Source organism: Pantherophis guttatus, chromosome 6, assembly GCF_059756535.1.
Source record: "Pantherophis guttatus breed Tessera chromosome 6, ASM5975653v1, whole genome shotgun sequence".
NCBI lineage: Eukaryota > Metazoa > Chordata > Lepidosauria > Squamata > Colubridae > Pantherophis > Pantherophis guttatus.
This window is the reverse complement of record NC_142068.1, coordinates 56,643,173-56,660,838: the sequence shown is the minus strand read 5'-3', so window position 1 is coordinate 56,660,838 and position 17,666 is coordinate 56,643,173. Positions and strand designations below refer to the sequence as shown.

The 17,666-nt window shown below is 37.1% G+C and overlaps 1 long non-coding RNA gene across 2 annotated transcripts in view; it reads left to right on the top strand.

The window, feature by feature from the left end:
- Positions 1-1,073: 1,073 nt before the first annotated feature.
- Positions 1,074-17,666, top strand: part of LOC117678848 (uncharacterized) — a 32,691-nt gene continuing 16,098 nt past the window's right edge. Inside the window, exons 1-2 of one of the 2 annotated variants that reach the window (XR_004595157.3) lie at positions 1,074-1,162; positions 2,403-2,474. This is a non-coding gene — a long non-coding RNA (uncharacterized LOC117678848). Of the gene's footprint in view, positions 1,163-1,400; positions 2,475-17,666 lie in introns of those variants that run through there. The other variant, XR_015728514.1, reaches the window with a different exon arrangement.

Here is a 17,666-nt window from a genome sequence, read left to right as displayed (position 1 = left end):
ATTTCCATACTGCTCCAAACACACAATTTTGAACAAGCGTATAAATTCCCCACAACACGTCTGTCTTCCCACCATTTAAATATATGAAGTACTTAATATATATGTGTGTGACATATGCTCATGTAAATGTATTTTTGTATTTAGTATCTATCCTTTTTCTCCACAGTTTAAAGAGGTCTCCTAACTAAAAGGATAAGAAGAGTTACAAACATCTGCTAGGCTACAGCAAATGCTCTGTACTGTCCAGCCATAACACTGGGTTGCTTTGCTTCAAAAACAGTTGCATAGAAAGCTTCTCTTCGACTCATAGCTCTAATCCTCAGACTGTGACAGATTTCAAGCTGCTTATGAAAATAGGGGGGGAAAAGGCAGGGAAAGAAAATCCACACTGATTCTTTGTTCTCTGGAAAAGCAGAGTGAAGGAAGGGGGAAAAAAAACTTCTGAATGAGAAACTAGGTAAGTAGGATACCCAAATATTATATATACCCCTTGTAAGAGCAGCTGGCAAATGCTGTGTGCGCATTTAAAAGGAAGGCTCACAAATTGATTGGGTTAATTTCAGTAGATGCAAAAATGGGATATGAGTTTGCATCATTCTGGATCATTCACTAAAGTAATTCTTTTGGGTAAGCCTGTTTTTCCCCCCTTAAGTAAATCATTCTCCCCAGAGAACCTTCCAGGTGTAGATTCTTTTTTCTTCTTTTCTCAAATCCAGTATAACCCTTTAAGCAATTCTGCTCCTCTCCAACCTGCAAAGGTCCTACAAGGTACTCTGCCCCCTTCTCCTCACTCTGATAAAATCACAAGTTACACTTCAAGTTATGAACAAATGACTTCGCTTTTTCCAGCCAGAACAATAATTCAGAATAAATTTCTGAATACTATAACACATGAGCATAATGTTACCCCAAAGTAGCTATTGAAGCCAGTGGAAATGAATCTTCAGTACTGAGAAGCTTGTCCAGAAAATGCATTTTCTTTCTCTCCCAACAACCAGAAAAGATCTTTAATTAGAAGAGATGTAACTTAGACATATTTTCTATATGCCTCTCTTTTCTCACAAACTTAGATGCCTTACAAAAAATCTAGTGAAAGTTTTATTTTCTCCTGTCCTTGGCTCAGCTGGATTCCTTTTGCACCTTCTCCTTATTGAAAATCCAGGTAGGTAACTTTTTGTCTCTGTGGCTCTACCGTTTCCACCCCAGTCCCACTGAAGATCCCTTTTTCTCATGGCCTCAATTCCCTTCTCCAGTTATCTCATTATTGGCTGCTTATTATTCTCTTGGCTTCAATTATCTCTATGAAGGGAGATTTCCCTTTATAAGGAGATATTTCCTTGAATCTAAGCAGAATGCACATAATGGGACAGAAAGAAAAGCTTTTTGCGTTCTTCCTTAACTACCTGCTTACCAAAGGAAAGCTAAAATAAGATCTTTAGCACAGTTCTGGTTTTGCTTAGCAGCCGCTTCATCTACAACTGATCCCAAATGTCACTAAACAAGGACTACCGGTATTTCCATGCCATTCATGGCTAGTGTCACCATATATTTGAACAGACAAAAAAGTACATAGACTATTGGAAAGGAAGTAATATGAGGAGTGGAGAAAGAAACATTAAACTGTTCAATTTTTAACAAAAATTACAGTGAAAAAATGGGGGGGGGAATGTACTTAGGCCTACATTTGTATGAAATTACTTTCCCCATCATCTGGAAGACTGGTCTTTCATTGCAACCTTTAGTCCACAAAATCTTCAGAGTGTAACTGATTCAGGTCTTGTAAATTTCAAGGGGAGCTGGAAAGGCCTGATCAACTATTTAAGAACACAAAGTTGAACTTGTTAATTTGCTGTTAGCACTTTTTAGGAAAGCACTGACTGCAGTACTCAAGAAGAGACACTCCTAAAGCTGGACAACATTTGATTTTAAGGATATGCCTAACGGACAGAGGATATGAGGAGGACAAAAAGGAGGACATATTCTCCTGTTGCTACACGTTTGATAATCTGATTCATGGCAGATTTCCACCAGTTTGCAGCAGCTTCACCAATTTTCCCAAGTTACTGTAACCACTAACGCACATTAATATAGAAGATGCCAATATGGTACCTATCTGTCTAGCCAGATGGCTTTCTCAAAAAATAATGAGAGCTATAGTTCCTATATTTTGTAGAAGTGTGTTGTAATGTTTCTCCTGTTTAGGCCCTCCTTATTTTATGCAGTGCTAATGTGCGAAAACAAATACCTAAGCTTCTGCCTATATGCAATACTTTTAAATAGAAAATTATTTTCTGTACCTGAATTAGAAGAGGAAGATGTGACAGCAGGTGGTTTTTTTTTTTAACTTCTGTAATAATTTATCTTCATCTGATCCTTTTGTCCCACCTCTGTCTGGTGGCCAGAATGCTTTGTGGAAACGGAGAGAGAAATGAAAGAAAAGAAGAACACCAAAATTTGCAAACTGGAACATTATGGTAGGTTAATACTACCTTAATTACTCATTTGCTTTTTGAAACAGATGGACCATTTTCATCATTCAGCCTGCATGCCAATCTCCTATGTATGTTATAAAACATTAGTATAAAAGGCAATGGAAGCTGCATTATTTCACTATTTCTTCCTTATAACTGTTTTTAATTCTTGATCATTCTTTCCTACTTAACATTCTTTCTGGGGGAGACAGTGGCATTTTTATAAGTTAAAATGTAATGGAACAGTTGTAATGCTTGATAAGCGAGAAGGAAGATGGAGTGGGAAAAATGATGGAATGGGGAATAACACTTTGGATAGGCCTAATTTTTGTTTTGACATATTCCCTTCCTTATTTTTGTCCAGCTCACATGTGATCCCACAGATTTTACAAGGCATACATGGCCCTCAGTTCAAAGAACCACATGTACCCATGTTCTACCTCATAGTGGGTTAGCACAGAGTTATCTAGCACTTGAATGGGAGACCCATCAAATAATCTTAACAATTTGTAGTTTACAATGGCTTAAAATAAAATTCTGAAAGATGATACTGACAATTCACTTTTTTACTGTTGCCAAGAAAATTGTTCATGAAATATCCAGAACTGGAGCTCAACTTTTCTTTATTTTACCCTTGTTCTAGAGTAAGAATGCATAACTTGAAGTTTGTAGACCACATATAATGCAAAGAATCATGGGTGCATCCCCAGAGCCACTCCCAAGAGTTACTGTGAAATTGTAATTTCATAGTATGTGAAATGTGAAAGAAGGAGAGAAGAATTAAACATACAGGATGCATCATATTACTTATATTACTTAATTGGCTTTAACTAATTAAATTTAAATTATATGAAATTTAAGTGTTCTAGCTTGAACACTTTTTTTTTACTTGATTCTCCTTGCCTTTGAAGGTAATTCCCTAGCGTAGCCAAAAAGGTTAAAATCTGGTTCTTGGTTCCTGAAAATTTACACACCACAGGTCTATGGCAGAAAACAGATATTTTCCAGCATTTTCAACTATCCCAGATAGTTCGAATTGGAGATTCTTAATTGAGCTTTTAGAAATAAAGCCTTTTTGCCTATAAAGTTTGGGCTTTAAAATTGAGCGATGGTCTCTTCATATCCACAGAGTTTAGAAATTCACAAAAACAAATTGCTAGAACTAAAAGATCTAGCAACTTTAAAGAAACTGATCTGAATGCAAACTATTTAGAACTAAATGTGCTTTTGTGTTAGGGATGAATATTGAACAAAGTAGCTCTTTTCATTCTATAGTTAAGTGGAACTTTTCTTCCTACTCCCAGTCACACGATTGAAATATCACAAGTTTTGGATTATAAGCTTTTTAAACACAGAGAAAAAAGTATTAATATTCTTAATGAAAAAATGTAATTCTATGCATTCACACGCACACCAATAACATATAGCACCAGTATCAGTTATTCTTATTATAAATGATAAAAGAATGGATTTATTGTTAAGTATCTGAAATCATTTTTAGTGCTAAGATTTGGAAGAGATGAAGAATTTTTGCTCTCTGTAGTAAAGAATAAAAATTTTCTCAACTATTTCTGTACAAGAAAACCTTTATAAAGGTATAAAGGCTTCTTTATAAGGATCTGAAATGTAGAAGGATACCTTTTTCATAATAAAAAAAGACAACTAGAGAAACACATTAAACAATCAACTTCTTTGGAAGAATGAAATTAACAAGGGAAGAAGAAAACCATACTACCCTTTCTGCATATCCTCATCAACAGAGGAAATGCTGGTAAATTGGAATCCTATGGGAAAGCAACGGTCAATAATCAAGAGTTCCGCTACCAAAGAAGCAAACCAACCTCCCACAAGAAAAGCTGTGTAAGAACATTATTCAGATGAGCATAAACACACTGCAGCAACCTGGAATGCCAGAAAGAGGAAACAGACCACCTATAAAGCATTTTCCAACAAAATGGGTACCCATGCAACTTTGTCAAAAAAATGTCACACTGCAGCACAAGCAATACAGTTCGTGAAAAGGATAAAACTCCCTTTAAAAAAAGTATTTCAAATATCCAACAGTCTGCTACAATTTGTCAGTATCACTGTAGAACCCAAGCCAACAAAAACCTCCCAAAATATCTTAAGCAAAACCAAAGGCCCAGTAACCCAAGAACTTAAAAAAACAGTCACGTACAACATTTAATGCAAAGACTGTAACAGCCACCCTCAAGGACAGAATAAGAAGAGCAGAGCACCATTCACACACACACACACACACACACACAAAACAACAACTAAAATCAGGAGACATTACAAAAAATATCAACATACATGACAGAATTGACCACAGTTTCATCTGGGAAACTATCAGCATCTTAGACCAAACCAAATGCAAAAATGCTATAGAATTCCTGGAAGGTTGGCATTCAAACAAATTAGCCACTAATAGAAATAGAGATAAACCACGTTTACACATCACCCAAAGGAAACAAAAGAATTGCAACATATCTCATCCAGCATCCCACAGTGAGATAAGCAGGGTTCAGCACCAGACAAATGGGCAGAAAACTAATCAAGGAACTACCAGAGAGGATACTGTACCTCAATCAAAATTGGCAGGTTAAGCTACTGCATATAAATTGGCAGTAAACTGATGATTTTACCTATCTGGGTAATGAAATATCTGCGAGCAAGTAACCAAGTTCAGAGAAGACCAAGAACTCTACATAAAAAGTGAGCCAGATCAGTAGTTAAAATGTACTTCAACATAGCCAGCAGGATGCAATGGCTTTCAGCAGATTTTAGAGCAACAGGCTATCTTATGTTGATTATGATGGGCCTAGCTATGGCTCTAATTACTATTTACAGTCCCAAAACATCAACTGCATTAGGCCACTACCTCATACTATCGAAGGGTAGGGCTAGACCTACTTAGGATTGTTTAGTTTGTGAAACCGAAGTTTATTAAGCTGAAAATCTTTTCTCCTAAAAAGATCCTGTATTTTACCAGGAGGGGGGTGGAGGGGTGACGACTATTTTCACCCTGCCAAAATAATATTGTGGAGTCCTTGTTCTCTGAGCTTGAATGCTTTCTTGCAGCATTTCATTACACAGTACATAACATTATCAATATTCTATTGAAAAGTAATATTAAGGACATAAAGCTTTTCCCAAGAAAACAAAGCTGATAATTCGAATCTAGATCAAAGGAAAAGGTAGTAAATTTGTAACACCAACATATTTGACTTTTAAACTATATGAAAGGCTTTCAAAGAAGAGAATGACTTTAAAGTCATTGAGGTGTAGAATCACAGTTAACCAACTGGAAGGCTGGGAGAGTTAACTGCAGGAGAATCAATGGGTGACAAATTAATAATCAGAGTGTTGAAGCTGCTAATTAAATAACCATGTGGTTCTTTTCACTTCATTGGTTTCCAACAGCAGAATATGTAGTATATAAAATATATCTTTAAGCTTTGAAGGTGTGGTATGCATTTGTGCGGCACTAGAGTAGAAAGGTCTATGGAGATTCTCAGTCATCCAGATCATGGTTGTCCTAAAGGTGCTTTTTTCAAAAGGCAACTGGACTTTCTTGGTTTTTTGCCTTGAAAATGTTTTGCTTCTCATCCAAAAAGCTTCTTCAGAACGCAAAACATTTTCAAAGAAAAAAACAATTGCCTTCTGAAAAGCATCTTTGGGATACAATTGAAAAGGTTGTCCAAATTTGCTTCAAAGGTTCTCTATAATGATTACAGATGCAGGAGTAAAACCAAACAGGACTAAGCCTGGTGAAAGACTTCCAAGAAATCTTAGTTCTGTCAACTAGAGTAAAAAGCTAAAAAGTATCTGAGAAGAAGGCAGGGGTGCAAACTTCTATACTGCATGGCTATGAGCATGTAATCACCAGATCAAATGATTTTTTTTTTCTCTTGTAAGATAATCCATCTTTTGCTTTTCTTGACCTCTATGATTTAGTTTCACTGGCTTTGCTTCCTGTTTGTTCCACCTCTGGGCCTATTTTGGAGCCTGTGAAGGTCTGTCTCTGCATGCTTTTCTTGAACCAGATGTTGTTTCATTCTCAATAAGAAAGACATGGTTTATGTTACTTCTGATGTTTGGTCAGTGTTGATTTGAAATAATGTATTAAGTTGTGGCAATCAAAGTAACTTATTTTTGGAATTGTCAACTTTTTCTGGCCCTGGTGCCATGCCATGACGACTCCCTAAGTCCTTCTGCCAAACTCTTTCAAGTTCATAAAATGTCATTCGAGATCAGTACCATCTTGCATGAATTCTTATATGTATCAACAAAATGAATTGTTCACATTCTCATAATGCTTTTTTTAAGAATGCAACATTTTAAATAGGAAAGTTGTGGCAATGTTACAAAAATTCCCTGCTTTCTGCTTTCATTCCATATAGTTACTTCTGTGTAATTTTCATTTATTTTGATTAAGTTTCTAATCATGCAGAAATACAGCTTGAATATTCCCAAAGTTCTTATATTGGGGAAGAGTAGAAAAAAACCTGAAATTATCCCATCTATTTATTTGACTTATTTTCCACTTTTTCTCTGGAAGCTGATTATGGCATACATTATATTTCTAATTAATTTTCTCTGCATAACTGTTCTGTTGAATTGAAGGTTCTTCTACATAGCAGGCTTGACCTGCTGATCCCATGATGGAAATGAAGCTGTTTTAATTAATTAATATCCAGGTACAGAGCAATCAGGCTAGCAAGACTGATATCAATCCACTAGGTAGACTAGATCAGAAAATCAATCCTACAAATAGGCTAAAAAAACTTTAACTGAGATTGGTTATAATAACAGAATATTGCAAGACTGATTGTGCTCTTCCTTCTCTTTCTTATAGTTCAGTGAATTAAGTCCTCCCAAAACTTACCTCATTGTCTAGACTTTCAGCCTCTTTTGCCTAGGTAATAGTTAAGGTCAAGGTTATTTTACTAAGTCCCTACATCTGTCAGCAGCTGAGATGCCTTTTGGACTGTCTGCCTAATTAGTAGATCTGAAGCCTGTATTTGACTACAGTGGAGATTGCAATGTGGAAATAATTGGGGAAGTCAGAAATTAAATATTTATATAATTTTAGGAGAGGTTTTTTTTCTTTTTGAACATTTATAAATAATCTAGGGTAGACTTTGGCATTAAGTTTAAAAATTTTCACTTCATATATCATGAAAACAACTCAATGTGGTCTCCTTGACATCTTTTTTTTAAAAAAATAATATTATATTGAGCGTTAATATAAGATAACAAATGGTCAATATGGGGACATACAGGATACAGTATATGATTGGGCAACCCACAATAGCCATATGTGCTAGTGATACTGAGTGCTTGAGACCAGGGACAGCTTTAGAGGAACTTTGGTTTGAGGTTGGGGGAATCGGATAGATATGCGGAATGGAGGATGAGACTAGAGGAGCCATATGGTCTGGAAGGGGAAAGGCAGTATAAGTGGGAGGGGTTGAAAAATTTTTTGACGGGGGAAGAAGCAGGCATTAACTTAAGTATGGTGATGGGCAGAGGGGGAGATAGGAATTTGAAGGGGGTGTTAGTCAGGGGTGGGTTCTACTTACCTTTACTACTGGTTTGCAACGGGAGCACGCGCGCATGCTTCTGCACATGTGCAGATCACCCATGATGATGTCTGGGTGGGTGGGTAGAGTCTCCTGTCCTTTTACTATTGGTTCGCAAGAACCGGACGGAACCGGGAGCAACCCACCACTGGTGTTAGTGTTTGAGACCAATCCTGTCCCATATTTCTCCTTATACTATACTCTTTATACTTATAATATAAATTATATTTCTCCTTAGACTATACTAGGTCACCAGATCCTGAGTCACCCTGGGCTGATTTTTTACTAAATGCCAGGGCAATATGTAATACAGCGATCTCCTAAGACAATTCCATTTTGGTAAGTAGCCAACTTGCTTTGTGTAACCAAGAACTGGGTACGCCCAAAGGGGCATGTGTTCTTTATTGAAATATGCCCAGTTGGGTTTCAAGTCTACCACCAATTACAATGTTTTCTAAAAACAACGCAGTTGTTATCCAGGGAGTCCTACCTGCATTTTGCTGAAGAAATCAGGTGTGAGACCCCTGTGGCTCTACTTGGGATTGTTGCTCGTGTACTTGTTGTTACTGTTGCCTCTATTGTGCGCACACACACACACCGAACTATTCAACCCTATCATGGAGTTGGTAGTGGAGTCTCTCAGATACTCGTACTCTCAGAAACTCTCCAACGTGGCTTTCCAAAAGATTTATTCATTTACTGTATGAGGCTTGTCTTTTGCTGCTTTCTTTTGATACCAGGTGGGTAAGCCACAATGCTTTGTCTGTAAAAAAAACATCAATTGAAATGCCAATGGCGGCTGCCTAATGAAGAGTCTAGATTGTGTAAAGTGTAACATAAACTGTTTCAGAAAATAGCAGAATGGGAATGGGAATTAGGAAGCAGCAGTTTCTTGCATTGTATCACACAGCTTTCCTCCCTCCCACTGAGGAATTTGAATTTCTAACAGTTAATACCAACCAATTTGACTCAGGCTTTCATGCCTCCGTTTGTAAACCTACAGTATTAAGTAGTCACATGCTTTCATTTGAGTGCCAAGCCAATTTTTCAAGCATTGTGATTACTCACTGGGAAGTGCAATGTTGACTTAAAGTGGGGGTGGGTGGGGTGGAGATGGAATAGCTTAGTTGTCATATTCAGTTTATTCAGACTGGATATTTACATTGGGGTGACAAAAAATACACAAGCATCTAAAACTTAGTAGGAAGATTATGTATTTAGAAGCCTTTACATTATTTGTTTTTGTGAGTTGTGACTTTATCTCACTCAGACCAAATATTCCGTTTAATTAAGTCAGTGTTTAGTATTTAATCATTCATAATTCAGTGAGACTCATAGTGTGTTTTTTTTTACAAACCTGTACTTTGTTCACACACACTTTTTGTTGTACAAACCTTTGTTGTACAAAGTACAAACCTGTACTTTGTTCACACACAAAGCAAATCCAAAAGTTTTTGGATACATCTGAAAAATAGTTCCTATGCAAGTTTCACATGGATAAAAGGCAGTGAGTGGCTTTCAAGAAGGTTTGGCTATATATATTATATGTTCAGAATTGTAGGGGTGCAGGGAATCATTCTTTGGGCTATGGTAGAGTTCTTGCAAAAAATAAAGTACTAATTGAACTACTAATGCCACCTCAATAATTTTGTAAAATATTTCCACCACCAATACAATGTACCACAGTGCAGTTTTATTAAGATGGCTTGTAACTAAGCATACGTAAAGGTAAAGGTTCCCCAGCACATGCGTGCTAGTCATTTCGAGCTTTAGGGGTGGTGCTCATCTCCATTTCTAAGCCGAAGAGCTATCTGAAGACGTCTCCGTGATCGTGTGGCTGGCATGACTAAATACCAAAGGCGCACGGAACGCTGTTACCTTCCCACCAAAATGTTCCCTATTTTTCTACTTGCATTTTTTAAGTGCTTTCGAACTGCTAGGTTGGCAGAAGCTGGGACAAATAATGGGAGCTCACTCCATTACGCGGCGCTGGGGATTTGAACCACTGAACTGCCAACCTTCTGATTGACAAGCTCAGCGTCTTAGCCACTGAGCCACCAAGTCTCTTTTAAATCTAATTATGTAAATAACATACCGTGGATTCCATTATCTGGGAGGGGAATCCATGATACTAGTTAACATTTTTGAAGAAAAAAACCATTTTGAAAGGTGATATGGGAGAGGGATCCCACTTTCTGTGACCATGTATGTGAACTTGACTATCACATTTCCACACTGTGTATTTTGTTTTACAAATTGAACATCCCAAGATACTTCAGCCAATCCTCATTAGGCATGTTCTCAAGCCCCCCGGTATCATCTTTCTGATCCTCCTTTTAATTCTAATTCATTAATATTCTGCTCAAAATGTGATGGCCGTAATCATATACACTATTACAGGCATAGTTTCACTATTACTAAATAAAGAGAATGGTTTAAAATATCTTTGATACAGTGCTTCTTCTGATGTAGCCCAGAACAGATTAACTAACCTTTTTTACATTATCTGTCTCATTCTGCTGAGTCATGTCCAGTTTGTTGTCAATAACAAGGCCCAAGGTACTTCACCATGCTACGAATCTGCTTTTGGTGTACAGTCCTACATTATTCTCTTTTTCATTTCTCCCTGTTGAAGGCTATCCCTTCAATCTTCCAACCTGTCCAGATCAGTGGTAGGTTTCAAAATTTTTTACTACTGGTTCTGTGGATGTGGCTTGGTGGAGCGTGGCATGGCTTGGTGGGTGTGGCTTGGTGGGTTGGCAGGGGAAGGATACTGTAAAATCTCCATTCCCACCCCACTCCAGGGGAAGGATACTATAAAATCTCCATTCCCCAATCCAGGGGAAGGTTACTGCAAAATCCCCATTTCCTCCTGATCAGCTGGGACTTTGGAGGCAGAGAATAGATGGGGGTGGGGCCAGTCAGAATTTTTACTACCGGTTCTCCGAACTACTCAAAATTTCCACTACCGGTTCTCCAGAACTGGTCAGAACCTGCTGAAACTCACCTCTAGTCCAGATTAACTCCAATCTCATTGTATAATCTTGTCAATTGGCCAAACCTCCCAGTTTGTGTTACAGTATTTGCAGATCTGCTAAACAATCCATCAAATCCCATAATCCAAATAATTAATAAAAATGTTAGATAATACTAGACCCAAGACTAAGAAGCTCTAGTACAAACTGATAAGCACTTCAAAAGGACAGAAATAGAATTTTGAAGACGAAAAGGCAATACACAATTTAGTGAATGGACCTAATGGAGGTAAGGATGGTTTACAAGTCTCAAAATGGTTGTGATGTCAATGAATGATGTCTCTATAAGATAGATTTAGTTATATTTCTTTTTTGTCCTTATTCCCTTAATTTTTTCTCATTGTTTCTTGCTCATTTCTGAACTTTGAACAAAATTGCATAGTGGTGTGAGGGGTATGCATGTATAAATATAAAAATTTCTCTTTTGAAAAGCATGTATCAAAATACCTACCAACTCCATTACATTTTTTAAAAGCCTATTTAACTTTAAGGACTTTACACATTAGAAAATGAGAATCTTAAATTGACAGATGCATCCTTTACTGCGGTTAAGAATAAGGCATTTGTGAGGCTGGGCAGGTACTGCCACATACACTTGATATGGAAATACTTTTTTTATACAGTGCATAATTCATTCATTGTGGTAGTGCAGTGGTTAGAATGCAGTATTGCAGGCCAACTCTGCCAACAGTCGGAGTTCGGTCCTGGTGGACTCAAAGTTGACTCAGCCTTTCATCCTTCCAAGGTCAGTAAAATGAGGACCTAGATTGTTGGGAGCAATATGCTGACTCTGTAAACTGCCTAGAGAGTGCTGTAAAGTACTGTGAAGCAGTATATACGTCTATGTGCTATTGCTATTTGTGGACTGTACTTCCACAAGATGCGTTTATAACTTCTACCTTGATTTATTTTATTTTATTTATTTTATTTAAATTTGTATACCGCCCTTCTCCTAGTGGACTCAGGGCGGTGCACAGCCAAGTAAAAAACATCCAATACAAAATTTAAAAGAATTATACCCTTTGGCCAAAAATTTAAGAACCTTACTACTAAAACCCATTAAACAATTAAAAATCTAATATCTCAAAAATGGGGGGGGGTTCACGCTAGCCCTGCTTGATGGAAGAGAAAAGTTTTTAGGGCACAGCGAAAAGCCCGGAGATCTGATATCCTCTGTATCTCCGGGGGCAAATCGTTCCAGATGGCAGGTGCTGCCACAGAGAAGGCCCTCCCCCTGGGGGTCGCCAGCCGACACTGCCTAGCTGACGGCACCCTGAGGAGTCCCTCTCTGTGGGAGCGTACTGGCTGGTGGGAGGCTATTGGCGGCAGAAGGCGGTCCCGCAAATACCCAGGTCCGATGCCATGGAGCGCTTTAAAGGTGGTAACCAGTACTTTGAAGCACACCCGGAAGTCCACCGGGAGCCAATGCAGCTCACGCAGGAGAGGTGTCACATGGGAGCGCCCTCTCGCTCCATAATCCCCCACGCAGCCACATTCTGCACCAGCTGGAGTCTCCGGGCGCACCTCAAGGGGAGCCCCATGTAGAGAGCATTGCAGTAGTCCAGGCGGGAAGTGACGAGTGCCTGAGTGACTGTGCGTAAGGAGTCCCGATCCAGAAACGGACGCAACTGGCGAATCAGGCGAACCTGATGAAAAGCCCCCCTGGCCACGGCAGTCATATGCTCTTCTAAAGACAGCCGTGCAACCAGGAGGACACCCAAGTTGCGAGCCCTCTCCGTGGGGGCCAATAACTTGCCCCCAATAGCCAGCGATGGCGCCAGCTGGCTATATCGGGACGCCGGAAGCCACAGCCACTCGGTCTTGGAGGGGTTGAGTCAAAGCCTGTTACTCCCCATTCAGATCCGCACGGCCTCCAAGCACCGGGACATCACTTCAAGGGCATTGTTGGGATGGCCTGGGGTGGAGATGTACAGCCTTCAAAAGGAAATTTATTTATTTATTTATTTATATTTAGGATTTATGTGGCTGCCTATTGTATATAATGATTTTTATATGAATCAATGGTTATGTTTGGGTGATTTATTTGTTTATCAATGGATGATTTTATTTATATTCATAATATAGATTTATAAACATCCACAATTCAAAACCATCTCTGAGCAATGCACAGATTAAAAACAGATACAATACATAAGAAAAGCAAACAGAACTAAATGTAGTAAAATATGCATTGAGGGAAACAAACATACTTTAACTGAACACATTTTCACACATTCCAGAGCATGGGGCAAAAACAGGTTTTCAGAAATCTCTTAAACATGGCATCTTCCATGAGGAAGTGCCGTGACAGAGAAGGGATATATTTTAGGTCCCATTATATGACATTGCTTAATGGAAGGGTCAAATATATAGTATTTGTACAGTATATCTACTTTGTTGGAACTTGTGGAGCAGGCAGAAATAATGGGAGAGAGGGTTCCTCAGATAACCAGGCCTTATGCCATTTTAATAATGAATCCAATGAATACTTTCATCTGCTGGCCTCAGGTTATTGATACTAAATGCCAACAGCTGAAAGTGACTGCAAAAACTTGTCATCTTCATATCTTGCCTAGGTACACTTGAATGAACATTTTGACAAACTAGTTATGATTTTATTTGCAGGACACTATTTCTTACATTCAAAGCCCTTAATTAGTTTAATAATGAAAGCACAAAGTAAGATAAAGAAGATTTTGATGAAGTCTTTCTGTTTTCTTATTCTATTGTCAAATAGATAGTATTGGCAATTTGGGTTTCCTTTAATTTTCATTTTTGTACCTCCAATAAAATACCAATTCGTAGGGGGGAAAAAGCACTGCTTTTATTTGCCTTCCCAGTCACTGAAAAATGACTGAAAAATGCTGGCAATTTAGAAAATATAATTGCAGTCAACATGGGAAAAAATATCACTGATGTCCATATGTACTAATCAATTATTACAGCTGGTTTTTTTTTTAAACCCTGGATAGATAACAGATCTGCAGAGGAATATTCTCCTTTGGGCATTGTTTAGAGGTCATTCTACATATAAATAATGGATTGTAAAAATAATGCAATGCTGAAGAGGATGTTTAGTGTTTAACCTGTTTAATTTATAACTGGGTTTATTTATTTATTTTTTGGTCAGCAACATTTATGTAAGGGATTCTGAAAGTTGGATCCTAAAAGTCATTTTTTAAAAAATACAAGTGCATGAACTGCACTTGGATACCACAAGAAAGTGGTAAATAAATGGTTGAAGAACAGAAACATTATTTTTTTTTTTTTAAAAAAAAAATCAGTGTGGAAATTCAATACAAGTTAATTTGAATCAGATAATATATTGCCATAGAATTGTTGAAATGAAAGATTGCTGGAGGAAATTTCTCTGTATAGAGTATTAAACGTCGTTACTAAAATATTTTATTTTGACTATATACCTTCTTCACTCTATACAATCCCCACTCCCAAGTTCCCACAGTAGAATTTGTGGCAGGCCTGAAGCCTGAAGGCACAAAGGTAGAAAGATGGCTTCCAGGTCTGACAGCCTCATATATTTACGCCTAATGAATTTTATATGTTATTTCTATGAGTTTTTAATTGAGATTATTTTTAATAATTTGAAGAGATCTGAAGTTGGACTACTAGTTTCCTTCAGTTTATGGCTTGTAAATATTCTTCTTGTAACTTGATGTCTTTATTTTAAATATTTTTGAAATCTTTAAAGTTTTAGTACAGGTAGTCCTTGACTTACAACAGTTCATTTAGTGACCATTCAAAGTTACAACGGCATTGAAAAAAGTGATTTATGACCATTTTTCACACTTACGACCATTGCAGCATCCCCATGATCACATGATTAAAATTCAGATGCTTGGCAACTGGTTCATATTTATGACTGTTGCTGTGTCCCAAGGTCACGTGATTCCCTTTTTCGACCTTCTGACAAACAAAGTCAATGGGGAATCCAGATTCACTTAACAATCATGTTATTAATTTAACAAATGCAATGACTCATTTAACAACTATGGCAAGAAAAGTCGTAAAATGGGACAAACTCACTTAACACATCTTTCAGTTAGCAACATAAATTTTGGGCTCAATTGTGGTCATAACTTGAGGGCTACTTGTACTAAATTGCTAGGATAGGTGAAGATTTTATTTGTTTCCTTGAAGCTAACTTTCAGAACTGTTGGGCTCTGGGGAATCTTTGATTGGATCCCACCAAAAGCATTAGTACAGGTAGTCCTCAACTTACAACAGTTCATTTAGTGACCATTCAAAGTTACAATGGCACTAAGAAAAGGATTGTTTTTCACACTTACAACCATCACAGCATCTCCATGGCATGTGATCAAAATTCAGATGCTTGGTAACTGGCTTATATTTATGATGGCTACAGGTGTCCCTTTTGCCCCCTTCTGACAAGAAAAGTCAACAAACAAAGCCAGATTCACTTAACAACTATTCTGTTAACTTAACAATTGCAGTGATTCACTTAACAACTGTGGCTAGTAAAGTCATAAAATGGGGCAAAACTCACATAACAAATGTCTCACTTAGCAACAGAAATTTTGCGCTCAATTGTAGTCGTAAGTTGATGACTACTTGTGTGTATTCTAACGTTCCACATTTCTTCCATGATACCTTGAATACTGTTCTCAAACATTTGTTTAAAAGAATACAAATAATCAATCTCTTACATGCACTTTTTTTCAGCCACAGATCTTTCACTTTATCTTATGTACTTTTTCATCCTTCCACACACTTCTTTTTAGCTCTGTAAAATATTGTTCTTAAGCATTTTCAACATTCACTTTCCTTATACATGCTTTCCATTATTTCTGTTAGAAAATTAAACTATCTTTAAATAATTTTTCAAACATGACATTTTTTTCTTTTTGCAGTTCTAGTTTTTACTTTCTTTTACTTATTTCCTTTGGTTCCATTTTCCATCTCACTCCCACCCCCAAGATTCATACTAGCAAAAATAAAGTCTATCACATATTCAGAATACCTTATTACCATGATATCCTTCACTAATTCTTTCAGTCTTTCAACATAAGCTGCCAATCTTGCTTTTAGATTTACATACATTCCAGAACTCTTATTTAAATCAGGCAACATAATTGTAATTTCTCATGTGAACCATTTAAAATGGGAACTATCAAAGTAATTGATAATCAGGATGTTCCAATGTGGTTTTAAAAAGCTATATTACTTCAACAAAGGCTTTTTAAAAAATAAATCTGTGAATCACAACAATGCCAATGAGACAGGAGTTCTCAAACTCTGATGCTATGTACTACTAACATTTCAAATAGAATTTACAACTTTCATCATTTTGATGTTACAGTAGGGACTGTCCCTAATTAATACAATTTCAACAGAAATCTTTAAAAACTGCATATAAAGAATATTCTTCATATATAAAGAATTCCCTTCAATGGCATTTTTGATATTAACTGATTACTTTACTCAGAGTGCTGAAGTCTTAAGGAGAAATAACTTGTAATTCTACTTATGTCTGGCTGAAGAAAATATGAATGCTTAGAGAAATTCTTCCTTCTTTTATAAGTCCTCATTTTTAATACTGTTGATATGATAGTGTTACATGCAAAGGTTTTACTAGTTAAGAAACAATAGCTTCATCCTAAATGCACTGGCTGCCTTTGTGGTTAGGAACAGATGTTGTGAAAGAGTTTTGTGTCCTGAGGCTTACTGAATTGAATTGGCATATATACATAAAACTATTTGTGAGAAATTTTCATCCATTAAACTCAGTTATGTACATCAAGTTCTATTAAAAATGAATAAATTGAAGTTTAATTTTTCATGAGATGCTTAAATCCCAGTATTTTCAATCCAATTAGAGCTAAAATGTTAACATTTTCCGCTGCTTTGCCAGGAAAAAAAAATCAGTTTGCAAAGACTGGCACATCATTGGGTAAGGGCCTTGGGTCTCCCTGTGTATACAAAGCCCAATTCTTGCCAAATTAACTTTGGGCTTTTCTCTTCCCTGGATAAACCAACTTCTCTATTCTAAGCAGGGAAAATATGAGATTTTGGGTTATGTAATGTTTGCAACAGTTTAACCATTGATATTCATAAACCATATAAATAACATCCATGACTGATTTTCATGCCATGTATATATAGGAATGGAGCTATACTTAAACTATATGAAACAAGCCAACATTTTTTAAAGAAGATATGTACCAAATACTGTTCTCATTCATTCCTGGATCTCTGAATGGCCTAATACATTCTTCTTGTTCTCATCCATCTATTCATATCACTTTGCACAAAGTTTCACAATTTCCTCCCAGATTCATATTTCGTTATTGCTTCATTGTTTTTTCCATTAGAGTGTAACTATCTATAACCAATCTGTACATACTTTCACATGCATCCAAAACAGGCTAAATGATATTAATTCATACTTTCTCACATAGGTTTTAGCAATTCATTCATATTAGAACATCCAGTACACTTTATTTCTCTGCCTATATTCACCAAGTCTACAGTTGGTCCAGAATGCAGGCACGCGAGTTATAGTGGGTGCGCCTAGATACACCCACATTACACCA